This window comes from Cryptomeria japonica, unplaced genomic scaffold (genome assembly GCF_030272615.1).
Source record: "Cryptomeria japonica unplaced genomic scaffold, Sugi_1.0 HiC_scaffold_34, whole genome shotgun sequence".
Lineage (NCBI taxonomy): Eukaryota > Viridiplantae > Streptophyta > Pinopsida > Cupressales > Cupressaceae > Cryptomeria > Cryptomeria japonica.
The window spans coordinates 442,501-470,000 of NW_026728856.1; the positions used below are offsets into that span (position 1 = coordinate 442,501).

A 27,500-nucleotide genomic window follows, 5' to 3' on the forward strand; every position below is an offset into this window, starting at 1 on the left:
GTCATGCCGTGAGAGTGTGCACCGTGCACGCGACCGAGTAAGGCCACTCAGAGACATCCATTTCCCAGGCATATGCCCCCTACGCACTTTTGGTGGTGCACCCCGCACGAACAATCCCGCCTCGACCAGCCTGAACAATTCCCCTCTCGAAGGAAGGCCTCGGCCTTAATCGTCCACGACAAACAGCTCGACGAGGCATGAAGCACCCACGGGAGCCGGAGCACGACGATGCAGAGTCTCGGTTCACAGGAGCCTGGGAAGAACATCCCGTACGGAACCCTTTACCCGAAAACATCCGAACCGCACATGCTCGCGACAGTCCTGCCGTTAGAGAATGCACCGTGCACGCGACCGAGTAAGGCCACTCAGAGACATCCATTTCCCAGGTATATGCCCCCTACGCACTTTTGGTGGCGCAACTCGCACGAACAGTCCCACCTCGACCCCGTATACAAGCTTTTTTGCCTCGAAGAGTTCGTCGGAGACGAAGAAGCAACCTTCAGTGCAACCGTAGCACTCTTTTGTGCAACCGCCCAAACAACGCCCCCTCTACCCTCTGTCGAAACACTCGGCATTGCTGCTCCCTAAGGTGAGCTTCTCCTCATAGGCAATTCCGCTCTTATCCGGTCACGTTTGTGTGCCCGAATTTCGCAAGGCAACCTCCATGGGACATGGAAAAGACTCGAGAAGAGAGCTCGCTCACGGGAGAGAGAAGCCAAGGAGACCACGAGAGTGCTGAGAGTGGGACAGCGCTGAATAGGCGGGAGAAGCCTGCGCGTATAAACGGAGATATATATCCAATTGCAACGAAGGAACGTGCCAAAGATCGAGAACAATGGCAGAAATGCTAGTAACGTGCACTTCGGGACCAACGCATCACCGGAAGACAACCGCCAAACATCGAAAGAGTCGCGATGCTCCGCAACCTACGTGCAAAGCGGTCGCACACCGGGTAAGGGAGTGAGAGCCCCAAACATAGCTGGGCGAGGCGCTCACTCCGCTCTTTAATATCTCGTTAATACCGCCAAGGAAATGGCACAAGCACACACACACAAGCATCCTCGGAAGAGGACAGTTCGAGTGACAGGTCAAATCCAAGAGTTCCGAAGACTACCTCCAGGAACAATCGGGAACAAGACCGATTACAAGTCGTCGAGTCTGTTACTGGGCGAACACGAGATGCGCACAGGAAATCGATCAGCCCTCACAATGGCCCAAGGCCAGAGATCGGACTGCTACGATTTACCCCAACAATCATCGTGCCACTCTTCGCAGAGAGGTGATAGACGCCAACGAGCCCGCGCATAGCAATCGAGGTGTAAAAAGGGCGTTGAAGGCAGGAAGCCTGGACGAAAGAGGCTACGAGGTCACCTCGAAGCGGTCTAAGAATCGGGCGCACTTGGGGCGACTACCAGTGCCAACCCCTTATCCCGCGGTGCGTCCGACACACAGAAATTTCCAAGGCGGCCAAGGAGCCTCCCCGCATAGCAATCGGGGTGTGAGGTTACGGATGCAGCATTGATAGCAATCGAGGTGGGAGGCGAAGGATGCAGAAGTGAGAGCCGAGGGATGTAGCAGAGATAGCAATCGGGGTGTGTGATGCAGAAGAGATAGCAATCGAGGTGTGCGGTGGGAAGGGCCCAGCAGCCAGAATGCATGAAGCGACGGATGAAGCAGTGATGACAACCGGGCTGTGAGGAGAGGAGGGATGCAGCCAAGAAAGCAATCAGGGCTCGAGGCAAGGGATGCATCAAGGATAGCAATCATGTTGTGAGGCGAGATTCCAAAGGCTAAACGTGAGAGGCTGCAGGGTCGACTCAGAGAGGTCTATGCATGTGAGAGGCTGAAAGCAAGGTCAACTCGGAGCGGTCTATGCATCGGGCGCGCTTGGGGCGACTACCAGTGCCAACCCCTTATCCCGCGACGCGTCCGACAAAGAGAACGTTCCAAGGCGGCAGAGGAGGTTACCAGCCGAAGGATGCAGTAGCAATAACAGGTATAGTTCCGCGGCGGCCGAGAAGACTCACCGCATAGGAATCGGGATGCGAGGCGAGGGATGCGGCGGGAAGGCCCCGACGGCTAAACGGAAGAGGCTGCAGGGCCGCCTCGGAATGGTCCAAGCATCGGACGCGATTGGGACGACTACCAGTGCCAACCCCTTATCCCGCGATGCGTCCGATACACAGATAGTTCCAAGGCGGCCGAGGAGCCTCACCGCATATCAATCGGGGTGCGAGGCGAGGGATGGGGCGGGAAGGCCCCAACGGCTAGACGGAAGAGGCTTCAGGGCCACCTCGGAATGCTCCAAGCATCGGACGCGCTTGGGGCGACTACCAGTGCCAACCCCTTATCCCGCGATGCGTCCGATACACAGATGGTTCCAAGGCGGCCGAGGAGCCTCACCGCATAGCAATCGGGGGTGCGAGGCGAGGGATGGGGCGGGAAGGCCCCAACGGCTAGACGGAAGAGGCTTCAGGGCCGCCTCGGAATGGTCCAAGCATCGGACGCGCTTGGGGCGACTACCAGTGACAACCCCTCATCCCGCGATGCGTCCGATACGAAGATGGTTCCAAGGCGGCCGAGGAGCCTCACCGCATAGCAATCGGGGTGCGAGGTGGGGGATGCGGCGAGATGGCCCCAACGGCTAGACGGAAGAGGCCACAGGGCCGCGTCGGAATAGTCCAAGCATCGGACGCGCTTGGGGCGACTACCAGTGACAACCCCTTATCCCGCGATGCGTCCGATACGAAGATAGTTCCAAGGCGGCCGAGGAGCCTCACCGCATAGCAATCCGGGTGCGAGGTGGGGGATGCGGCGAGATGGCCCCAACGGCTAGACGGAAGAGGCTGCAGGGCCGCCTCGGAATAGTCCAAGCATCGGACGCGCTTGGGGCGACTACCAGTGACAACCCCTTATCCCGCGATGCTTCCGATACGAAGACAGTTCCAAGGCGGCCGAGGAGCCTCACCGCATAGCAATGGGGGTGCGAGGTGAGGGATGCGGCGAGATGGCCCCAACGGCTAGACGGAAGAGGCCACAGGGCCGCCTCGGAATAGTCCAAGCATCGGACGCGCTTGGGGCGACTACCAGTGACAACCCCTTATCCCGCGATGCATCCGATACGAAGATAGTTCCCAGGCGGCCGAGGAGCCTCACCGCATAGCAATCGGGGTGCGAGGCGAGGGATGCGGCGAGATGGCCCCAAAGGGTAGACGGAAGAGGCTGCGGGGCCGCCTCGGAATAGTCCAAGCATCGAACGCGCTTGGGGCGACTACCACTGCCAACCCCTTATCCCGCGATGCGTCCGATACACAGATAGTTCCGAGGCGGCCGAGGAGCTGGGGGATGCGGCGAGATGGCCCCAACGGCTAGACGGAAGAGGCTGCAGGGCCGCCTCGGAATAGTCCAAGCATCGGACGCGCTTGGGGCGACTACCAGTGACAACCCCTTATCCCGCGATGCGTCCGATACACAGATAGTTCCGAGGCGGCCAAGGAGCCTCACCGCATAGCAATCGTGGTGCGAGGTGGGGGATGCAGCGAGATGGCCCCAACGGCTAGACGGAAGAGGCTGCAGGGCCGCCTCGGAATGGTCCAAGCATCGGACGCGCTTGGGGCGACTACCACTGCCAACCCCTTATCCCGCGATGCGTCCGATACACAGATAGTTCCAAGTCGGCCGAGGAGCCTCACCGAATAGCAATCGGGGTGCGAGGCGAGGGATGCGGCGAGAAAGCCCCAACGGCTAGAGGGAAGAGGCTTCAGGTCCGCCTCGGAATGGTCCAAGCATCGGACGCGCTTGGGGCGACTACCAGTGACAACCCCTTATCCCGCGACGCGTCCGATACACAGATAGTTCCAAGGCGGCCGAGGAGCCTCACCGCATAGCAATCGGGGTGCGAGGCGAGGGATGCGGCGAGAAGGACCCAACGGCTAGACGGAAGAGGCTTCAGGGCCGCCTCGGAATGGTCCAAGCATCGGACGCGCTTGGGGCGACTACCAGTGACAACCCCTTATCCCGCGACGCGTCCGATACACAGATAGTTCCAAGGCGGCCGAGGAGCCTCACCGCATAGCAATCGGGGTGCGAGGCGAGGGATGCGGCGAGAAGGACCCAACGGCTAGACGGAAGAGGCTTCAGGTCCGCCTCGGAATGGTCCAAGCATCGGACGCGCTTGGGGCGACTACCAGTGACAACCCCTTATCCCGCGACGCGTCCGATACACAGATAGTTCCAAGGCGGCCGAGGAGCCTCACCGCATAGCAATCGGGGTGCGAGGCGAGGGATGCGGCGAGAAGGACCCAACGGCTAGACGGAAGAGGCTTCAGGGCCGCCTCGGAATGGTCCAAGCATCGGACGCGCTTGGGGCGACTACCAGTGACAACCCCTTATCCCGCGATGCGTCCGATACACAGATAGTTCCAAGGCGGCTGAGGAGCCTCACCGCATAGCAATCGGGGTGCGAGGCGAGGGATGCGGCGAGAAGGACCCAACGGCTAGACGGAAGAGGCTTCAGGGCCGCCTCGGAATGGTCCAAGCATCGGACGCGCTTGGGGCGACTACCAGTGACAACCCCTTATCCCGCGACGCGTCCGATACACAGATAGTTCCAAGGCGGCCGAGGAGCCTCACCGCATAGCAATCGGGGTGCGAGGCGAGGGATGCGGCAAGAAGGACCCAACGGCTAGACGGAAGAGGCTTCAGGGCCGCCTCGGAATGGTCCAAGCATCGGACGCGCTTGGGGCGACTACCAGTGACAACCCCTTATCCCGCGACGCGTCCGATACACAGATAGTTCCAAGGCGGCCGAGGAGCCTCACCGCATAGCAATCGGGGTGCGAGGCGAGGGATGCGGCGAGAAGGACCCAACGGCTAGACGGAAGAGGCTTCAGGTCCGCCTCGGAATGGTCCAAGCATCGGACGCGCTTGGGGCGACTACCAGTGACAACCCCTTATCCCGCGACGCGTCCGATACACAGATAGTTCCAAGGCGGCCGAGGAGCCTCACCGCATAGCAATCGGGGTGCGAGGCGAGGGATGCGGCGAGAAGGACCCAACGGCTAGACGGAAGAGGCTTCAGGGCCGCCTCGGAATGGTCCAAGCATCGGACGCGCTTGGGGCGACTACCAGTGACAACCCCTTATCCCGCGACGCGTCCGATACACAGATAGTTCCAAGGCGGCCGAGGAGCCTCACCGCATAGCAATCGGGGTGCGAGGCGAGGGATGCGGCAAGAAGGACCCAACGGCTAGACGGAAGAGGCTTCAGGGCCGCCTCGGAATGGTCCAAGCATCGGACGCGCTTGGGGCGACTACCAGTGACAACCCCTTATCCCGCGATGCGTCCGATACACAGATAGTTCCAAGGCGGCCGAGGAGCCTCACCGCATAGCAATCGGGGTGCGAGGCGAGGGATGCGGCGAGAAGGACCCAACGGCTAGACGGAAGAGGCTTCAGGGCCGCCTCGGAATGGTCCAAGCATCGGACGCGCTTGGGGCGACTACCAGTGACAACCCCTTATCCCGCGACGCGTCCGATACACAGATAGTTCCAAGGCGGCCGAGGAGCCTCACCGCATAGCAATCGGGGTGCGAGGCGAGGGATGCGGCGAGAAGGACCCAACGGCTAGACGGAAGAGGCTTCAGGGCCGCCTCGGAATGGTCCAAGCATCGGACGCGCTTGGGGCGACTACCAGTGACAACCCCTTATCCCGCGACGCGTCCGATACACAGATAGTTCCAAGGCGGCCGAGGAGCCTCACCGCATAGCAATCGGGGTGCGAGGCGAGGGATGCGGCGAGAAGGACCCAACGGCTAGACGGAAGAGGCTTCAGGGCCGCCTCGGAATGGTCCAAGCATCGGACGCGCTTGGGGCGACTACCAGTGACAACCCCTTATCCCGCGACGCGTCCGATACACAGATAGTTCCAAGGCGGCCGAGGAGCCTCACCGCATAGCAATCGGGGTGCGAGGCGAGGGATGCGGCGAGAAGGACCCAACGGCTAGACGGAAGAGGCTTCAGGGCCGCCTGGGAATGGTCCATGCATCGCACGCGCTTGGGGCGACTACCAGTGACAACCCCTTATCCCGCGACGCGTCCGATACACAGATAGTTCCAAGGCGGCCGAGGAGCCTCACCGCATAGCAATCGGGGTGCGAGGCGAGGGATGCGGCGAGAAGGACCCAACGGCTAGACGGAAGAGGCTTCAGGGCCGCCTCGGAATGGTCCAAGCATCGGACGCGCTTGGGGCGACTACCAGTGACAACCCCTTATCCCGCGACGCGTCCGATACACAGATAGTTCCAAGGCGGCCGAGGAGCCTCACCGCATAGCAATCGGGGTGCGAGTCGAGGGATGCGGCGAGAAGGACCCAACGGCTAGACGGAAGAGGCTTCAGGGCCGCCTCGGAATGGTCCAAGCATCGGACGCGCTTGGGGCGACTACCAGTGACAACCCCTTATCCCGCGATGCGTCTGATACACAGATAGTTCCAAGGCGGCCGAGGAGCCTCACCGCATAGCAATCGGGGTGCGAGGCAAGGGATGCGGCGAGAAGGACCCAACGGCTAGACGGAAGAGGCTTCAGGGCCGCCTCGGAATGGTCCAAGCATCGGACGCGCTTGGGGCGACTACCGTTGCCAACCCCTTATCCCGCGATGCGTCTGATACACAGATAGTTCCGAGGCGGCCGAGGAGCCTCACCGCATAGCAATCGGGTTGCGAGGCAGATTATTGGGAAGGGAACCCCCTGGGATGCGGCTCAAGCAGTGCCCAAAGGGACTGGAATGCGGAATCACATCGAGAGACCCAAATGCTATACGAGGGCTCAAATCGAATTATCGATTTGGCCACGACATGGACGCATCGGAACGACTACCTTTGCCGAACCACTCGCAATTGCATCCATACCGAAACCAATAGACATTTCCGTTAGAGCCCTCGCATAGCATTCGGGAATCTCGCATGCCCCTCTAAATCGACCAATGCTGGCGCTCAACGAAAATCCGAGCGCTACCACCGTTCGAGCGCCAGCATTGGTCGAGTTAGAGGGGCACGGGGGAGAATGCTCCAGTCAACACCTCCCCTATATAAGTTATTTGTCCGATTCTCGCACAACCGTAGTCTGCCTCGTCGAATCAAACAACGGTCCCAGATTCCGACTTCCGTTCCGTAGAGACCCAAAAGCTAGATGGAGGCTCGCAAGAAAGAGAGTCGGCGCATAGCAATCGGGTTTCTCGAACGTTTAGGGACCGAGCTCACTTGCGGATAGGGCAAAATCCGCCAAGCAACCCAAAAGCTAGACGGGGGCTCGAATCGAATCGCCTAGGCGGCCACAACAACGACGTGTTGGATCGACTACCAGTGCCAAACCATTCAGCAAGACTAGTCTGTGTCGAGGCCGGATAGAGATTCTCAGAGAGCGCCCGTATAGCATTTAGGAGACCTGCCGCGTCCCTCACACTCGACAAATGGTGGTGCACGTTTATAAATCCGAGCGATCCCAACCCTTTCAAGCACCAACATCGGTCGAGATAGAGGGGCACGGAGGGGGCTGCGTGAGACAACACAGTCCCCTATATAAGTTATTTGTCCGATTCTCACACATCCGAAGAATGGTCATCAAATCGGACAACAGCCCAAACTTCCGACTTCCGTCCCAGAAAGCCCAAGAGCTATCTAAAACGTTCATGGCCGGAACTCGATCGCGGCTATACCAGTCCGCCAAGCAACCCAAAAGCTAGACTGGAGCTCTAGTCGAATCACCTCTGTGGCCATTGCAAGGACGTGTTGGAGCGACTACCATTGCCGAACCATTCCGCAGGTCGAGTCCATACCAAGGCCGCATAGAGATTCACGATGAGCTCCTGCATAGCAATCAGGAGACTTGCCGTGTCCATCACAATCGATAAATCCTGGTGCAAGATTTTTGCATCCGAGCGCTCCAACCAGTCGAGCACCAGCATCAATCGACATAAACGGGCACGGGGGGAGGATGCTCGAGAACACTACCTCCCCTATATAAGTTATTTGTCCGATTCTCAAGCAGCCGAAGTCTGGTCATCGAATCGGGTCAAAGACCACAACTTCCGACTTTACCCACAATGCAAGTCATCGAATCGAACATCGGCCCCCGAGTCGGACTCCATGCGTATGTCAGGTCATCGGACCCAAATTCCGCCTTCCTGCGCATGGCGGGCCATCAATATCAACTCGGTCATCGGACCCAAACTCCGCCTTTCTGCGCATGGCACGCCTTCAAATCGGTCATCGGACCCAAATTCCGCCTTCCTGTGCATGGCGGGCCATCAACATCAACTCGGTCATCGGACCCAAATTCCGCCTTTCTGCGCATGGCACGCCATCAACTCGGTCATCGGACCCAAATTCCGCCTTCCTGCGCATGGCAGGTCATCGGACACAAATTCAGACCTCGCCAATATGCCTACGTATCGAATCGGTCATCGGACCCAACTTCCGACTTCATCCATACTGTAGGGTCTTTGAGGTTGGCGCGGTGCGCTCAACCCGGGGAGTCGACCCATCGAAGCATACACCTCCCCTATATAAGCTATTTGTCCGATTCCCACACCTGTGTAGTTTGCACCTCTGACCAGGACATCGACCCCAACTTCCGAACTCGACTGCAACGACGGCACCAGCGCCTTGGTGCGCACCTTGCGACGCACAGTCCCAACATTCGCCTTCCTGCACATGGCAGGTCATCGGACCCAAATTCCGACCTCGCGAGTATGCCTACATATCGAATCGGTCATCGGACACAACTTCCGACTTCATCCATACCGTAGGGTCTTTGAGGTTGGCGCGGTGCGCTCAACCCGGGGAGTCGACCCAACGAAGCATACACCTCCCCTATATAAGCTATTTGTCCGATTCCCACACCTGTGTAGTTTGCACCTCCGATCAGGACATCGACCCCAACTTCCGAACTCGCCTGCAACGACCGAACCAGCGCCTTGGTGCGCACCTTGCAACGCACAGTGCCAACATTCGCCTTCCTGCACATGGCAGGTCATCGGACCCAAATTCCGACCTCGCGAGTATGCCTACATATCGAATCGGTCATCGGACCCAACTTCCGACTTCATCCATACCGTAGGGTCTTTGAGGTTGGCGCGGTGCGCTCAACCCGGGGAGTCGACCCAACGAAGCATACACCTCCCCTATATAAGCTATTTGTCCGATTCCCACACCTGTGTAGCTTGCACCTCCGATCAGGACATCGACCCCAACTTCCGAACTCGACTAAAAAGACCGCACCAGCACCTTGGTGTGCACCTTGCAACGCACAGTGCCAACATTCGCCTTCCTGCACATGGCAGGTCATCGGACCCAAATTCCGACCTCATGAGCATACCTACTAATCGAATCGGTCATCGGACCCAACTTCCGACTTCATCCATACCGTAGGGTCTTTGAGGTTGGCGCGGTGCGCTCAACCTGGGGAGTCGACCCATCGAAGCATACACCTCCCCTATATAAGCTATTTGTCCGATTCCGACACCTGTGTAGTTTGCACCTCCGCTCAGGACATCGACCCCAACTTCCGAACTCGCCTGCAACGACCGAACCAGCGCCTTGGTGCGCACCAAAAGTGCGCACTTTTGGAGGGCACTTTTGTGCGCTCCAAAGGTGCGCACTTTTGGAGGGCACTTTTGTGCGCTCCAAAGGTGCGCACTTTTGGAGGGCACTTTTTGGAGGGCACTTTTGTGCGCTCCAAAGGTGCGCACTTTTGGAGGGCACTTTTTGGAGGGCACTTTTCTGCGCTCCAAAGGTGCGCACTTTTGGAGGGCACTTTTTGGAGGGCACTTTTCTGCGCTCCAAAGGTGCGCACTTTTGGAGGGCACTTTTTGGAGGGCACTTTTCTGCGCTCCAAAGGTGCGCACTTTTGGAGGGCACTTTTTGGAGGGCACTTTTCTGCGCTCCAAAGGTGCGCACTTTTGGAGGGCACTTTTGTGCACTCCAAAGGTGCACACTTTTGGAGGGCACTTTTTGGAGGGCACTTTTCTGCACTCCAAAGGTGCGCACTTTTGGAGGGCACTTTTTGGAGGGCACTTTTGTGCGCTCCAAAGGTGCGCACTTTTGGAGGGCACTTTTTGGAGGGCACTTTTGTGCGCTCCAAAGGTGCGCACTTTTGGAGGGCACTTTTGTGCACTCCAAAGGTGCGCACTTTTGGAGGGCACTTTTCCTGCGCTCCAAAGGTGCACACCTAGGTGAGCACCTTCGACCACACCTTGTAGCACACCAAACTCTGACTTTCGACTTCATCCGCAATGCAGGGTCTTTGAGGTTGGCGCAATGCGCACAACCAGGGGAGTCGACCCATCAAACCCAACACCTCCCCTATATAAGCTATTTGTCTGATTCTCATACATGCGTAGCCTGCAGGAGCAATTAGGACATCGACCCCAACTTTCGGCTTCTAAACGAAAACAAGGTCTTTGAGGTTGGTGTAATGCGAACAACTAGGGGAGTCAACCCATCAAACCCAACACCTCCCCTATATAAGCTATTTGTCTGATTCTCATACATGTGTAGTCTACAGGAGCAATTAGGACATCGACCCCAACTTTTGACTTCTTAACGAAAACAAGGTCTTTGAGGTTGACGTAATGCGCACAACCAGGGGAGTCGACCCATCAAACCCAACACCTCCCCTATATAAGCTATTTGTCCGATTCTCATACATGTGTAGCCTACAGGAGCCATTAGGACATTGACCCCAACTTTTGACTTCTTAACGAAAACAAGGTCTTTGAGGTTGGCGTAATGCGCACAACCAAGGGAGTTGACCCATCAAACCCAACACCTCCCCTATATAAGCTATTTGTCTGATTCTCATACATGTGTAGCCTGCAACAACGATTAGGACATCCACCCCAACTTCTGAATTCGTCTGCGTTGACCGCACCAAAGGTGCACGCCTTGGTGCTCACCAAAATCCGACTTCCGACTTCTTCTGCTATGCGGGGTCTTTGAGGTTGGCGCAGTGCGCACAACCAGGGGAGTCAACCCACCGAATGCAACACCTCCCCTATATAAGCTATTTGTCTGATTCTCATACATGCGTAGACTGCAGCAATGATTAGGACATCCACCCCAACTTTTGACTTCTTAAACAAGACAGGGTCTTTGAAGTTGGTGCAGTGCACACAACCAGGGGAGTCGACCCATCAAACGCAACACCTCCCCTATATAAAGCTATTTGTCCGATTCTCATACGTGTAGTCTGCAGCAGCGATTAGGACATCGACCCCAACTTCCGAATTCGTTTGCATTGACCGCACCAAAGGTGCACGCCTTGGTGTGCACCTTGGAGTGCACTTTGGTGCTCACCTCGGTGCACACTTTGGTGTGCACCTCGGTGTGCACCAAAGGTGCGCACCTTGGAGCGCACCAAAGGTGTACACTTTGGAGCGCACCACATAGGGTCTTTGAGAGGTTGGCGCAGTGCGCACACCAAGGTGGGTGTTGAGGTACGTGCCGAGGTGGGTGGGTGCTAGGGTGCGCTCCATGGTGGGTGCCAGGGTGGGTGCGTGCTAGGGTGGATTCCAAAGAGGGTCATAGGGTGGGTGCCAAGGTGGGTTGGTGATATAGTGGGTTCAAAGGTGGGTACTAGGGTGGGTTCCAAGGTGGGTCACAAGTTGGGTGCCAGGATGCGTGGGTGTTAGGTTGGGTGCCAAGGTGGGCTCCTGCGTGGGTGGGTGCTAGGGTGGGTTTCAAGGTGGACGCGAGGGCGGGTGCCAAGGTGGGTAACAAGTTGGGTGTTAGGATGGGTGAGTGCTAGAGTGGGTGCCAAGGTGGGTGGGTGCTAAGGTGGATGCCAAGGTGGTTCACAGGGTGGGTGGGTTCTAGGGTGAGTTCCAAGGTGGGTCACAGGTTTAGTGCTAGGGTGCGTGTCAAGGCGGGTGTCGAGGTGCCTGGGTGCTAGGGTGTGGATGCCAATGTGGGTCATAGGGTGGGTACTAGGGTGGGCTGCAATGTGGGTGCCAAGGTGGGTAACATGCTCGGTTGGTTCTAAATTGGGTGTCAGGGTGGGTGTGCACCCACCTTGCCCGAGGTGGGTGCCAAGGTGCCAGTGTGGGTGGGTGCTAAGGTGGATGCCAAGGTGGGTGAGAAGGTGGGTGATAGGTTGAGTGGTAGGATGGGTGGGTGCCAAGATGGGTCACAGGGTGGGTGCAAGGGTGGGTAGGTGCTAGGGTTGGTGTCAGGGTGGGTGGGTGCTAGGTTGGGTTCCAAGGTGGGTGCGAGGGTGAGTGTCAAGGTGGGTCACAGGTTAGGTGCTAGGATGGGTGAGTGCTAGGGTGCAAAGGTGCCAGGGTGGGTGCTAGGATGGGTCGATGCTAGGGTGAGTGGCAAGGTGGGTCCACAAGTGTCAAGGTGGGTGCCGAGGTGGGTGCCAACTTGGGTTCCAAGGTGGGTGCCAAGTGGGCGACTGCTATGGTGGATGCCAAGGTGGGTCACGGGGTGGGTGCCAAGTTGCTAGGTTGTGTTCCAAGGTGGGTGCCAACGTGGCTGCTAGGGTGCGTGGGTTAAAGGGTGTGTCACAACGTGGGTGCCAGGATGGGTGCGCACCCACACTGGCCAAGACGGGTGCAAGGTTGGGTTCCAAGCCCGGTCACAGGCTGGGTGCTAGGATGGGTGGGTGCCAAGGTGGGCACCAGGGTGGGTGCACCCACCCTGGCCAAGGTGGGTCACGGGGTGGGTCCTAGGGTGGGTAACGGGGTGGGTACTAAGGTGCGTGCCAAGGTGGGTCATGGGGTGGGTGCCAAGGTGGGCACCAGGGTGGGTGTGCACCAACCCTAGCCAGGGTAGGTCACGGGGTGGTTGTCGGGGTGGGCGTCAAGGAGCCAAGGTGGGTGGCAAGTAGCCAAGTTGCGTGCCAAGGTGGGTGTCGGGGTGGGTGCCAAGGATCCAAGGTGGGTGCCAAGGAACCAAGGTGGGTGTCTGGGTGGGTGCCGAGGTGGGAGCCAGGGTGGGTCCCAAGGTGAGTGCAAAGGTGGGTGCCAGGGTCAAGGTGAGTGCCAATGTGGGTTCCAAGGTGCCAGGGTCAGGGTGAGTGCCAATGTGGGTTCAAAGGTGCTAAGTTGGGTGCGAGGTTGGGTGCGAGGGTGGGTGGGTGCCAAGGTGTGCTAGGTGGAAGCCCGGGTGGGTCGGCATCCCATGGGTGTCGAGTTGGGTGCCTGATGGGTGCTTCTTGTCAAGTTTTAGTCGTCGGGACTCATTTCGAGCCTTAGAGGTCGTTTCTTGTCCGGTTGCCCTGTCTTCGACCTGGGAACCCAATTTTGGTCCTCGGGTCCCATTTTTTTTTGTCTCGCATCCCACTTTTGGCCTGTGGCCTTTTCGGGGTCGATTCTCGTTTTGGGCATCAGAGCATGTTTCTTCTCCTAAAACCCAATATTTGTTTATTAAGTCTCGGAACACATTTTTGTTCTCGTGGACCCATCATGGGTCTTGGAACGCATTTGTGGTCCTTGGGTCCCATTTTGCATCCCGAAACTTGTGTTTTGGTGCTTGATCCCTATTTTGGGTGCCCACCTTGCACCAAGTGCGCACCCGGGGCAAACCGAGCGCCTTGGTGCACCGGGGCAAGATCGAGCGTGCACCCGAGGCGCCCCGAACATGCACCAAGGTGCACTCGGCCCACATGTGAGCGCAGGTCGTTGCGCCCGAGGTGGTGTGTGGGCACCGCGTTGCAGACGGGACACTGCACGCACACGACGCCCCGTCCAGGTGCACGCACGTAGGCCGGGCCGGGTGCACACCCGACGCCCTAGCAAGGTGCGCGCACCCGGGCAGGGCTCACACTTGGCGAACGGGGCGCACTTCGCGAGGGAGGGTGTGCACCTCGACGGGGGTGGGTGGCCGGGGTGGATTCGCACGTGGGTCGCGGTTTGCTAAGTACACACTGCGACAAGCTCATAACGGGTGCGATCATACCAGCGTTAGTGCACCGGATCCCATCAGAACTCCGCAGTTAAGCGCGCTTGGGCCGGAGTAGTACTGGGATGGGTGACCTCCCGGGAAGTCCCGGTGTTGCACCCTTTTTTAGTTTTTCGCCGGGCGTCGCAATGCTATTTGAATAAACCTTTTGCCCGTTTGCGTTCTCGTCGGGGCCGGGCCGGGCCGGGGTGCGCTGCCCGCACTACCGCGCGCGCGGGGGCGACACCGAGCGCGCACCCGAGGCGCCCCGAGCACACAGGCCACGGTGCAACCCGGGCGTTGTGCGCGCACCCCGGTGCGCCCGAGGTGCTGCGCGCGCACCCAGGTGAAATCGGTGTGCACCTCGGCCAGTGCGCGCTCGGTCGAGTCGCGCACGTTGGCCAAGGTGCACGGTGATGTTTCTTACTCTAAGGTTCCGCACCAGACGCCCGGGACAGGTGAGCGAAGCTGGGCGGGGCCGGGTGCGCGGCCGGGGCAGGTGCACGCAGCTGGAGAGAGCTTTGGAGCACACCAGAGGTGCGCACCTTGGAGCACACTTCGGAGCGCACCAATGATGCGCTCCATTCAAAAGTTTCCTGAAAAGGCAAAAAAAGTTGAGATTATAGAATTTCCCACTTGAGAGATTGTAAAAAAAAAAAATTTAAAATGAAGGAAACGCGGGTGCCAAGGTGTGCGCGCCCGGGTGCGCAGCCCAGCCAAGGTGTGCGCACCAAGGCGCCCACCCTGGCGAAGGTGCACGCAAGGTGCGCACCCGAGGCAAACCGGACAATTAACCCAACTTTCGACTTCGCGCGCACCTGCGCACCTTGGAGCGCACTTCGGAGCGCTCCTTGGTGCGCACCAATCTTGGGCACCTCGGAGTGCACCATGGCGCCCACCAAGGTGCGCACCCGGGGCAAACCGAGCTCCGACTTCGTGCGCACCTTGGAGCGCACGAAAGGTGCGCACCATGGCGCCCACCAAGGTGCGCAGCCCAGCCAAGGCGTGCGCATCAAGGTGCGCACCCTGGCGAAGGTGCGCACCCGGGGCAAACCGAGCTCCGACTTCGTGCGCACCTTGGAGCGCACAAAGGGTGCGCAACCCAGCCAAGGTGTGCGCACCCCGGGCAAACCGAGCTCCGAATCGTGCGCACCTTGGAGCACACTTCGGAGCCCTCCTTGGTGCGCACCGATGTTGCGCACCTCGGAGCGCACCCGGGGAAAACAATGCAATTAACCCGACTTTCGACTTCGTGGGCACCTCGGAGCGCTCTCGGGTTCGCACCTCGGAGCACACCGAGGTGCGCACCTTTGATGCGCTGCCTTCACCAATTTCCAGAAAAGGCAAGAAAACATTGAGAAGGTGTGCGCACCGAGGTGCCCACCCTGGCGAAGGTGCACGCGAGGTGCGCACCCGGGGCAAACCGGGCTCCGACTTCGTGCACGCCATGCTGCGCACCTTGGAGGGCCATGGTGCGCACCTTGGAGCACACTTCGGAGCGCTCAATGGTGCCCAACCCAGCCAAGGTGCCCACCGCGGCGAAGGTGCACGCGAGGTGCGCACCCGGGGCAAACCGGGCTCCGACTTCGTGCACGCCGCACCTTGGAGCACACTTCGGAGCGCTCCTTGGTGCGCACCAGGGCGCGCAACCCAGCCGAGGTGCCCACCCCGGCGAAGGTGCACGCGGGGTGCGCACCCGGGGCAAACCGGGCTCCGACTTCGTGCACGCCATGGTGCCCACCGCGGCGAAGGTGCACGCGAGGTGCGCACCCGGGGCAAACCGGGCTCCGACTTCGTGCACGCCGCACCTTGGAGCACACTTCGGAGCGCTCCTTGGTGCGCACCAGGCCGCGCAACCCAGCCGAGGTGCCCACCCCGGCGAAGGTGCACGCGAGGTGCGCACCCGGGGCAAACCGGGCTCCGACTTCGTGCACGCCATGGTGCCCACCGCGGCGAAGGTGCACGCGAGGTGCGCACCCGGGGCAAACCGGGCTCCGACTTCGTGCACGCCGCACCTTGGAGCACACTTCGGAGCGCTCCTTGGTGCGCACCATGGTGCCCACCAGGGCGCGCAACCCCGCCGAAGGTGCACGCGAGGTGCGCACCCGGGGCAAACCGGGCTCCGACTTCGTGCACGCCGCACCTTGGAGCACACTTCGGAGCGCTCCTTGGTGCGCACCAGGGCGCGCAACCCCGCCGAAGGTGCACGCGAGGTGCGCACCCGGGGCAAACCGGGCTCCGACTTCGTGCACGCCATGGTGCGCACCAGGGTGCCCACCGCGGCGAAGGTGCGCACCCGGGGCAAACCGGGCTCCGACTTCGTGCACGCCGCACCTTGGAGCACACTTCGGAGCGCTCCTTGGTGCGCACCAGGGCGCGCAACCCAGCCGAGGTGCCCACCCCGGCGAAGGTGCACGCGAGGTGCGCACCCGGGGCAAACCGGGCTAGGACTTCGTGCACGCCGCACCTTGGAGCACACTTCGGAGCGCTCCTTGGTGCGCACCATGGTGCCCACCAGGCCGCGCAACCCAGCCAAGGTGTGCGCACCAAGGTGCACGCGAGGTGCGCACCCGGGGCAAACCGGGGTCCGGCTTCGTGCACGCCGCACCTTGGAGCACACATCGGGGCGCTCCCGGGTTCGCACCGGCGTTGCGCACCGTGGTGGGCACCTCGGAGCGCACCGTGGTGGGCACCTCGGAGCACACCAAGGTGGGCAGCGAGGTGCGCACCTTTGATGCGATGCCTTCACTAATTTCCATAAAAGGCAAAAAAAAACGAGATTTTAAAATTTCCGTTTTGAAAGATAGTGAGAAAAAGGGAATGCTGGTGCCATCTTGAGCCCGCCCTGGTGCGCAGCCCAGCCAAGGTGTGCGCACCAAGGTGCCCACCCTGGCGAAGGTGCGCGCCCGGGCAATTAACCCAACTTCCAACTTCGCGCGCGCCAGGGTGGGAGCGCACCCAACAACCGGGCCTGGGAAGAGCCAATGCGAGAAACCCCACCAAACGCTCTGACAAAAAAAGAGGGGGCGCTCCAGTAACCCCGCTTCGGAGCGCACCCTGGGCAAACCCAGCCAGGGTGCCCACCCCGGCCAAGGTGCAGGCGAGGTGCGCACCCGGGGCAAACCGGGCTCCGACAACGTGCACGCCGCACCTTGGAGCACACTTCGTAGCGCTCCCGGGTGCGCACCTCAGAGCACACCAAGGTGGGCAGCGAGGTGCGCACCTTTGATGCGCTGCCTTCACTAATTTCCAGAAAAGGCAAAAAAAAGAGGAGATTTTAAAATTTCCGTTTTGAAAGATAGTGAAAAAAACGGAACGCGGGTGCCATCTTGAGCCCGCCCTGGTGCACAGCCCAGGTAAGGTGCCCACCCTGGCAAAGGTGCGCACCCGGGCAATTAACCCTACTTCCGACTTCGTGCGCGCCAGGGTGGCAACCGGGCCTGGGAAGAGCCAATGCGAGAAACCCCACCAAACGCTCCGACAAAAAAAGAGGCGGCGCTCCAATAACCCCGCTTCGGAGCGCAGCCGGGGCAAACCCAGCCAAGGTGCCCACCCCGACGAAGGTGCACGCGAGGTGCGCACCCGGGGCAAACCGGGCTCCGACAACGTGCACGCAGCACCTTGGAGCACACTTCGAAGCACTCCCGGGTGCCCACCGGCGTTGCGCACCGTGGTGGGCAGCGAGGTGCGCACCTTTGATGCGCTGCCTTCACTAATTTCCAGAAAAGGCAAAAAAAAATGAGATTTTAAAATTTCCGTTTTGAAAGATAGTGAAAAAAACGGAACGCGGGTGCCATCTTGAGCCCGCCCTGGTGCGCAGCCCAGGCAAGGCATGCGCACCAAGGTGCCCACCCGCGGTGCACGCCCGGGGCAAACCGGGCTCCGACTTCGTGCAGGCCGCACCTTGGAGCACACTTCGGAGCGCTCCTTGGTGCGCACCATGGTGCCCACCAGGGCGCACCCGGGGCAAACCGGGCTCCGACTTCGTGCACGCCGCACCTTGGAGCACACATCGGAGCGCTCCCAGGTTCGCACCAGCGTTGCGCACCTTTGATGCGCTGCCTTCACTAATTTCCAGAAAAGGCAAAAAAAAACGATATTTTAAAATTTCCGTTCTGAAAGATAGTGAAAAAAACGGAACGCGGGTGCCATCTTGAGCCCTTCCTGGTGCGCAGCCCAGGCAAGTTGTGCGCACCAAGGTGCCCACCCTGGCGGAGGTGCGCGCCCGGGGCAAACCGGGCTCCGACTTCGTGCACTGCATGGTGCCCACCAAGGCGCGCAACCCAGCCAAGGTGCCCACCGCAGCGAAGGTGCACGCGAGGTGCGCACCCGAGGTGCACACCCGGGGCAAACCGAGCTCCGACTTCGTGCACGCCGCACCTTGGAGCACACTTCAGAGCGCTCCTTGGTGCGCACCAGGGCGCGCAACCCAGCCAAGGTGCTCACCCCGGCGAAGGTGCACGCGAGGTGCGCACCCGGGGCAAGCCGGGCTCGGACTTCGTGCACGCCGCACCTTGGAGCACACATCGGAGCGCTCCCGGGTTCGCACCAGCATTGCGCACCTTTGATGCGCTGCCTTCACTAATTTCCAGAAAAGGCAAAAAAAAAAAAAAAACGAGATTTTAAAATTTCCGTTTTGAAAGATAGTGAAAAAAACGGAACGCGGGTGCCATCTTGAGCCCGCCCTGGTGTGCAGCCCAGGCAAGTTGTGCGCACCAAGGCACCCACCCTGGCCAAGGTGGGTCACGGGGTGGGTCCTAGGGTGGGTAACGGGGTGGGTACTAAGGTGCGTGCCAAGGTGGGTCATGGGGTGGGTGCCAAGGTGGGCACCAGGGTGGGTGTGCACCAAGCCTAGCCAGGGTAGGTCACGGGGTGGTTGTCGGGGTGGGCGTCAAGGAGCCAAGGTGGGTGGCAAGTAGCCAAGTTGCGTGCCAAGGTGGGTGTCGGGGTGGGTGCCAAGGATCCAAGGTGGGTGCCAAGGAACCAAGGTGGGTGTCTGGGTGGGTGCCGAGGTGGGAGCCAGGGTGGGTCCCAAGGTGAGTGCAAAGGTGGGTGCCAGGGTCAAGGTGAGTGCCAATGTGGGTTCCAAGGTGCCAGGGTCAGGGTGAGTGCCAATGTGGGTTCAAAGGTGCTAAGTTGGGTGTGAGGTTGGGTGCGAGGGTGGGTGGGTGCCAAGGTGTGCTAGGTGGAAGCCCGGGTGGGTCGGCATCCCATGGGTGTCGAGTTGGGTGCCTGATGGGTGCTTCTTGTCAAGTTTTAGTCGTCGGGACTCATTTCGAGCCTTAGAGGTCGTTTCTTGTCCGGTTGCCCTGTCTTCGACCTGGGAACCCAATTTTGGTCCTCGGGTCCCATTTTTTTTTGTCTCGCATCCCACTTTTGGCCTGTGGCCTTTTCGGGGTCGATTCTCGTTTTGGGCATCAGAGCATGTTTCTTCTCCTAAAACCCAATATTTGTTTATTAAGTCTCGGAACACATTTTTGTTCTCGTGGACCCATCATGGGTCTTGGAATGCATTTGTGGTCCTTGGGTCCCATTTTGCATCCCGAAACTTGTGTTTTGGTGCTTGATCCCTATTTTGGGTGCCCACCTTGCACCAAGTGCGCACCCGGGGCAAACCGAGCGCCTTGGTGCACCGGGGCAAGATCGAGCGTGCACCCGAGGCGCCCCGAACATGCACCAAGGTGCACTCGGCCCACATGTGAGCGCAGGTCGTTGCGCCCGAGGTGGTGTGTGGGCACCGCGTTGCAGACGGGACACTGCACGCACACGACGCCCCGTCCAGGTGCACGCACGTAGGCCGGGCCGGGTGCACACCCGACGCCCTAGCAAGGTGCGCGCACCCGGGCAGGGCTCACACTTGGCGAACGGGGCGCACTTCGCGAGGGAGGGTGTGCACCTCGACGGGGGTGGGTGGCCGGGGTGGATTCGCACGTGGGTCGCGGTTTGCTAAGTACACACTGCGACAAGCTCATAACGGGTGCGATCATACCAGCGTTAGTGCACCGGATCCCATCAGAACTCCGCAGTTAAGCGCGCTTGGGCCGGAGTAGTACTGGGATGGGTGACCTCCCGGGAAGTCCCGGTGTTGCACCCTTTTTTAGTTTTTCGCCGGGCGTCGCAATGCTATTTGAATAAACCTTTTGCCCGTTTGCGTTCTCGTCGGGGCCGGGCCGGGCCGGGGTGCGCTGCCCGCACTACCGCGCGCGCGGGGGCGACACCGAGCGCGCACCCGAGGCGCCCCGAGCACACAGGCCACGGTGCAACCCGGGCGTTGTGCGCGCACCCCGGTGCGCCCGAGGTGCTGCGCGCGCACCCAGGTGAAATCGGTGTGCACCTCGGCCAGTGCGCGCTCGGTCGAGTCGCGCACGTTGGCCAAGGTGCACGGTGATGTTTCTTACTCTAAGGTTCCGCACCAGACGCCCGGGACAGGTGAGCGAAGCTGGGCGGGGCCGGGTGCGCGGCCGGGGCAGGTGCACGCAGCTGGAGAGAGCTTTGGAGCACACCAGAGGTGCGCACCTTGGAGCACACTTCGGAGCGCACCAATGATGCGCTCCATTCAAAAGTTTCCTGAAAAGGCAAAAAAAGTTGAGATTATAGAATTTCCCACTTGAGAGATTGTAAAAAAAAAAAATTTAAAATGAAGGAAACGCGGGTGCCAAGGTGTGCGCGCCCGGGTGCGCAGCCCAGCCAAGGTGTGCGCACCAAGGCGCCCACCCTGGCGAAGGTGCACGCAAGGTGCGCACCCGAGGCAAACCGGACAATTAACCCAACTTTCGACTTCGCGCGCACCTGCGCACCTTGGAGCGCACTTCGGAGCGCTCCTTGGTGCGCACCAATCTTGGGCACCTCGGAGTGCACCATGGCGCCCACCAAGGTGCGCACCCGGGGCAAACCGAGCTCCGACTTCGTGCGCACCTTGGAGCGCACGAAAGGTGCGCACCATGGCGCCCACCAAGGTGCGCAGCCCAGCCAAGGCGTGCGCATCAAGGTGCGCACCCTGGCGAAGGTGCGCACCCGGGGCAAACCGAGCTCCGACTTCGTGCGCACCTTGGAGCGCACAAAGGGTGCGCAACCCAGCCAAGGTGTGCGCACCCCGGGCAAACCGAGCTCCGAATCGTGCGCACCTTGGAGCACACTTCGGAGCCCTCCTTGGTGCGCACCGATGTTGCGCACCTCGGAGCGCACCCGGGGAAAACAATGCAATTAACCCGACTTTCGACTTCGTGGGCACCTCGGAGCGCTCTCGGGTTCGCACCTCGGAGCACACCGAGGTGCGCACCTTTGATGCGCTGCCTTCACCAATTTCCAGAAAAGGCAAGAAAACATTGAGAAGGTGTGCGCACCGAGGTGCCCACCCTGGCGAAGGTGCACGCGAGGTGCGCACCCGGGGCAAACCGGGCTCCGACTTCGTGCACGCCATGCTGCGCACCTTGGAGGGCCATGGTGCGCACCTTGGAGCACACTTCGGAGCGCTCAATGGTGCCCAACCCAGCCAAGGTGCCCACCGCGGCGAAGGTGCACGCGAGGTGCGCACCCGGGGCAAACCGGGCTCCGACTTCGTGCACGCCGCACCTTGGAGCACACTTCGGAGCGCTCCTTGGTGCGCACCAGGGCGCGCAACCCAGCCGAGGTGCCCACCCCGGCGAAGGTGCACGCGGGGTGCGCACCCGGGGCAAACCGGGCTCCGACTTCGTGCACGCCATGGTGCCCACCGCGGCGAAGGTGCACGCGAGGTGCGCACCCGGGGCAAACCGGGCTCCGACTTCGTGCACGCCGCACCTTGGAGCACACTTCGGAGCGCTCCTTGGTGCGCACCAGGGCGCGCAACCCAGCCGAGGTGCCCACCCCGGCGAAGGTGCACGCGAGGTGCGCACCCGGGGCAAACCGGGCTCCGACTTCGTGCACGCCATGGTGCCCACCGCGGCGAAGGTGCACGCGAGGTGCGCACCCGGGGCAAACCGGGCTCCGACTTCGTGCACGCCGCACCTTGGAGCACACTTCGGAGCGCTCCTTGGTGCGCACCATGGTGCCCACCAGGGCGCGCAACCCCGCCGAAGGTGCACGCGAGGTGCGCACCCGGGGCAAACCGGGCTCCGACTTCGTGCACGCCGCACCTTGGAGCACACTTCGGAGCGCTCCTTGGTGCGCACCAGGGCGCGCAACCCCGCCGAAGGTGCACGCGAGGTGCGCACCCGGGGCAAACCGGGCTCCGACTTCGTGCACGCCATGGTGCGCACCAGGGTGCCCACCGCGGCGAAGGTGCGCACCCGGGGCAAACCGGGCTCCGACTTCGTGCACGCCGCACCTTGGAGCACACTTCGGAGCGCTCCTTGGTGCGCACCAGGGCGCGCAACCCAGCCGAGGTGCCCACCCCGGCGAAGGTGCACGCGAGGTGCGCACCCGGGGCAAACCGGGCTCCGACTTCGTGCACGCCATGGTGCCCACCGCGGCGAAGGTGCGCACCCGGGGCAAACCGGGCTAGGACTTCGTGCACGCCGCACCTTGGAGCACACTTCGGAGCGCTCCTTGGTGCGCACCATGGTGCCCACCAGGCCGCGCAACCCAGCCAAGGTGTGCGCACCAAGGTGCACGCGAGGTGCGCACCCGGGGCAAACCGGGGTCCGGCTTCGTGCACGCCGCACCTTGGAGCACACATCGGGGCGCTCCCGGGTTCGCACCGGCGTTGCGCACCGTGGTGGGCACCTCGGAGCGCACCGTGGTGGGCACCTCGGAGCACACCAAGGTGGGCAGCGAGGTGCGCACCTTTGATGCGATGCCTTCACTAATTTCCATAAAAGGCAAAAAAAAACGAGATTTTAAAATTTCCGTTTTGAAAGATAGTGAGAAAAAGGGAATGCTGGTGCCATCTTGAGCCCGCCCTGGTGCGCAGCCCAGCCAAGGTGTGCGCACCAAGGTGCCCACCCTGGCGAAGGTGCGCGCCCGGGCAATTAACCCAACTTCCAACTTCGCGCGCGCCAGGGTGGGAGCGCACCCAACAACCGGGCCTGGGAAGAGCCAATGCGAGAAACCCCACCAAACGCTCTGACAAAAAAAGAGGGGGCGCTCCAGTAACCCCGCTTCGGAGCGCACCCTGGGCAAACCCAGCGAGGGTGCCCACCCCGGCCAAGGTGCAGGCGAGGTGCGCACCCGGGGCAAACCGGGCTCCGACAACGTGCACGCCGCACCTTGGAGCACACTTCGTAGCGCTCCCGGGTGCGCACCTCAGAGCACACCAAGGTGGGCAGCGAGGTGCGCACCTTTGATGCGCTGCCTTCACTAATTTCCAGAAAAGGCAAAAAAAAGAGGAGATTTTAAAATTTCCGTTTTGAAAGATAGTGAAAAAAACGGAACGCGGGTGCCATCTTGAGCCCGCCCTGGTGCACAGCCCAGGTAAGGTGCCCACCCTGGCAAAGGTGCGCACCCGGGCAATTAACCCTACTTCCGACTTCGTGCGCGCCAGGGTGGCAACCGGGCCTGGGAAGAGCCAATGCGAGAAACCCCACCAAACGCTCCGACAAAAAAAGAGGCGGCGCTCCAATAACCCCGCTTCGGAGCGCAGCCGGGGCAAACCCAGCCAAGGTGCCCACCCCGACGAAGGTGCACGCGAGGTGCGCACCCGGGGCAAACCGGGCTCCGACAACGTGCACGCAGCACCTTGGAGCACACTTCGAAGCACTCCCGGGTGCCCACCGGCGTTGCGCACCGTGGTGGGCAGCGAGGTGCGCACCTTTGATGCGCTGCCTTCACTAATTTCCAGAAAAGGCAAAAAAAAATGAGATTTTAAAATTTCCGTTTTGAAAGATAGTGAAAAAAACGGAACGCGGGTGCCATCTTGAGCCCGCCCTGGTGCGCAGCCCAGGCAAGGCATGCGCACCAAGGTGCCCACCCGCGGTGCACGCCCGGGGCAAACCGGGCTCCGACTTCGTGCAGGCCGCACCTTGGAGCACACTTCGGAGCGCTCCTTGGTGCGCACCATGGTGCCCACCAGGGCGCACCCGGGGCAAACCGGGCTCCGACTTCGTGCACGCCGCACCTTGGAGCACACATCGGAGCGCTCCCAGGTTCGCACCAGCGTTGCGCACCTTTGATGCGCTGCCTTCACTAATTTCCAGAAAAGGCAAAAAAAAACGATATTTTAAAATTTCCGTTCTGAAAGATAGTGAAAAAAACGGAACGCGGGTGCCATCTTGAGCCCTTCCTGGTGCGCAGCCCAGGCAAGTTGTGCGCACCAAGGTGCCCACCCTGGCGGAGGTGCGCGCCCGGGGCAAACCGGGCTCCGACTTCGTGCACTGCATGGTGCCCACCAAGGCGCGCAACCCAGCCAAGGTGCCCACCGCAGCGAAGGTGCACGCGAGGTGCGCACCCGAGGTGCACACCCGGGGCAAACCGAGCTCCGACTTCGTGCACGCCGCACCTTGGAGCACACTTCAGAGCGCTCCTTGGTGCGCACCAGGGCGCGCAACCCAGCCAAGGTGCTCACCCCGGCGAAGGTGCACGCGAGGTGCGCACCCGGGGCAAGCCGGGCTCGGACTTCGTGCACGCCGCACCTTGGAGCACACATCGGAGCGCTCCCGGGTTCGCACCAGCATTGCGCACCTTTGATGCGCTGCCTTCACTAATTTCCAGAAAAGGCAAAAAAAAAAAAAAAACGAGATTTTAAAATTTCCGTTTTGAAAGATAGTGAAAAAAACGGAACGCGGGTGCCATCTTGAGCCCGCCCTGGTGTGCAGCCCAGGCAAGTTGTGCGCACCAAGGCACCCACCCTGGCCAAGGTGGGTCACGGGGTGGGTCCTAGGGTGGGTAACGGGGTGGGTACTAAGGTGCGTGCCAAGGTGGGTCATGGGGTGGGTGCCAAGGTGGGCACCAGGGTGGGTGTGCACCAACCCTAGCCAGGGTAGGTCACGGGGTGGTTGTCGGGGTGGGCGTCAAGGAGCCAAGGTGGGTGGCAAGTAGCCAAGTTGCGTGCCAAGGTGGGTGTCGGGGTGGGTGCCAAGGATCCAAGGTGGGTGCCAAGGAACCAAGGTGGGTGTCTGGGTGGGTGCCGAGGTGGGAGCCAGGGTGGGTCCCAAGGTGAGTGCAAAGGTGGGTGCCAGGGTCAAGGTGAGTGCCAATGTGGGTTCCAAGGTGCCAGGGTCAGGGTGAGTGCCAATGTGGGTTCAAAGGTGCTAAGTTGGGTGCGAGGTTGGGTGCGAGGGTGGGTGGGTGCCAAGGTGTGCTAGGTGGAAGCCCGGGTGGGTCGGCATCCCATGGGTGTCGAGTTGGGTGCCTGATGGGTGCTTCTTGTCAAGTTTTAGTCGTCGGGACTCATTTCGAGCCTTAGAGGTCGTTTCTTGTCCGGTTGCCCTGTCTTCGACCTGGGAACCCAATTTTGGTCCTCGGGTCCCATTTTTTTTTGTCTCGCATCCCACTTTTGGCCTGTGGCCTTTTCGGGGTCGATTCTCGTTTTGGGCATCAGAGCATGTTTCTTCTCCTAAAACCCAATATTTGTTTATTAAGTCTCGGAACACATTTTTGTTCTCGTGGACCCATCATGGGTCTTGGAACGCATTTGTGGTCCTTGGGTCCCATTTTGCATCCCGAAACTTGTGTTTTGGTGCTTGATCCCTATTTTGGGTGCCCACCTTGCACCAAGTGCGCACCCGGGGCAAACCGAGCGCCTTGGTGCACCGGGGCAAGATCGAGCGTGCACCCGAGGCGCCCCGAACATGCACCAAGGTGCACTCGGCCCACATGTGAGCGCAGGTCGTTGCGCCCGAGGTGGTGTGTGGGCACCGCGTTGCAGACGGGACACTGCACGCACACGACGCCCCGTCCAGGTGCACGCACGTAGGCCGGGCCGGGTGCACACCCGACGCCCTAGCAAGGTGCGCGCACCCGGGCAGGGCTCACACTTGGCGAACGGGGCGCACTTCGCGAGGGAGGGTGTGCACCTCGACGGGGGTGGGTGGCCGGGGTGGATTCGCACGTGGGTCGCGGTTTGCTAAGTACACACTGCGACAAGCTCATAACGGGTGCGATCATACCAGCGTTAGTGCACCGGATCCCATCAGAACTCCGCAGTTAAGCGCGCTTGGGCCGGAGTAGTACTGGGATGGGTGACCTCCCGGGAAGTCCCGGTGTTGCACCCTTTTTTAGTTTTTCGCCGGGCGTCGCAATGCTATTTGAATAAACCTTTTGCCCGTTTGCGTTCTCGTCGGGGCCGGGCCGGGCCGGGGTGCGCTGCCCGCACTACCGCGCGCGCGGGGGCGACACCGAGCGCGCACCCGAGGCGCCCCGAGCACACAGGCCACGGTGCAACCCGGGCGTTGTGCGCGCACCCCGGTGCGCCCGAGGTGCTGCGCGCGCACCCAGGTGAAATCGGTGTGCACCTCGGCCAGTGCGCGCTCGGTCGAGTCGCGCACGTTGGCCAAGGTGCACGGTGATGTTTCTTACTCTAAGGTTCCGCACCAGACGCCCGGGACAGGTGAGCGAAGCTGGGCGGGGCCGGGTGCGCGGCCGGGGCAGGTGCACGCAGCTGGAGAGAGCTTTGGAGCACACCAGAGGTGCGCACCTTGGAGCACACTTCGGAGCGCACCAATGATGCGCTCCATTCAAAAGTTTCCTGAAAAGGCAAAAAAAGTTGAGATTATAGAATTTCCCACTTGAGAGATTGTAAAAAAAAAAAATTTAAAATGAAGGAAACGCGGGTGCCAAGGTGTGCGCGCCCGGGTGCGCAGCCCAGCCAAGGTGTGCGCACCAAGGCGCCCACCCTGGCGAAGGTGCACGCAAGGTGCGCACCCGAGGCAAACCGGACAATTAACCCAACTTTCGACTTCGCGCGCACCTGCGCACCTTGGAGCGCACTTCGGAGCGCTCCTTGGTGCGCACCAATCTTGGGCACCTCGGAGTGCACCATGGCGCCCACCAAGGTGCGCACCCGGGGCAAACCGAGCTCCGACTTCGTGCGCACCTTGGAGCGCACGAAAGGTGCGCACCATGGCGCCCACCAAGGTGCGCAGCCCAGCCAAGGCGTGCGCATCAAGGTGCGCACCCTGGCGAAGGTGCGCACCCGGGGCAAACCGAGCTCCGACTTCGTGCGCACCTTGGAGCGCACAAAGGGTGCGCAACCCAGCCAAGGTGTGCGCACCCCGGGCAAACCGAGCTCCGAATCGTGCGCACCTTGGAGCACACTTCGGAGCCCTCCTTGGTGCGCACCGATGTTGCGCACCTCGGAGCGCACCCGGGGAAAACAATGCAATTAACCCGACTTTCGACTTCGTGGGCACCTCGGAGCGCTCTCGGGTTCGCACCTCGGAGCACACCGAGGTGCGCACCTTTGATGCGCTGCCTTCACCAATTTCCAGAAAAGGCAAGAAAACATTGAGAAGGTGTGCGCACCGAGGTGCCCACCCTGGCGAAGGTGCACGCGAGGTGCGCACCCGGGGCAAACCGGGCTCCGACTTCGTGCACGCCATGCTGCGCACCTTGGAGGGCCATGGTGCGCACCTTGGAGCACACTTCGGAGCGCTCAATGGTGCCCAACCCAGCCAAGGTGCCCACCGCGGCGAAGGTGCACGCGAGG

At 60.9% G+C, this 27,500-nt stretch overlaps 3 non-coding genes across 3 annotated transcripts; all 3 read left to right on the forward strand.

Moving 5' to 3' along the window:
* The first annotated feature begins 13,943 nt into the window (after positions 1 to 13,943).
* Positions 13,944 to 14,062, forward strand: LOC131862023 (5S ribosomal RNA). The gene has a single exon (XR_009361052.1). It is a non-coding gene; the product is annotated as a 5S ribosomal RNA (ribosomal RNA).
* Positions 14,063 to 19,914: 5,852 nt separating this feature from the next.
* LOC131862024 (5S ribosomal RNA) lies at positions 19,915 to 20,033 on the forward strand. Its single transcript, XR_009361053.1, has one exon. It is a non-coding gene; the product is annotated as a 5S ribosomal RNA (ribosomal RNA).
* A 5,915-nt stretch (positions 20,034 to 25,948) lies between these two features.
* Positions 25,949 to 26,067, forward strand: LOC131862025 (5S ribosomal RNA). Its single transcript, XR_009361054.1, has one exon. It is a non-coding gene; the product is annotated as a 5S ribosomal RNA (ribosomal RNA).
* The last annotated feature ends 1,433 nt before the right edge of the window (positions 26,068 to 27,500 follow it).